Here is a 251-nt window from a genome sequence, read left to right as displayed (position 1 = left end):
AAGCTGGTCAAACTGGCTTAAAAGCCAGTTTTTGACTTATTAAAGTGTTTGACAATTATCAAAGTGACTTATTTTAAGTCAAAAAATGACTTATTTTAAGCCAAAAGCTAAAAGCTAGGGGAGGGGAGCTTTTTTTTTTAAAACTAAAAAACCCTTTTATGTTGACCAAGTATATTACCTTTTTGCCCTTAATTCTTTTATACAATTCCAAATTGCCCATATTGAATTAACCCTAACATTTATTATTATTA

This window comes from Solanum tuberosum, unplaced genomic scaffold, assembly GCF_000226075.1.
Source record: "Solanum tuberosum cultivar DM 1-3 516 R44 unplaced genomic scaffold, SolTub_3.0 scf00045, whole genome shotgun sequence".
Classification (NCBI taxonomy): domain Eukaryota; kingdom Viridiplantae; phylum Streptophyta; class Magnoliopsida; order Solanales; family Solanaceae; genus Solanum; species Solanum tuberosum.
This window is presented reverse-complemented; position numbering follows the sequence as displayed.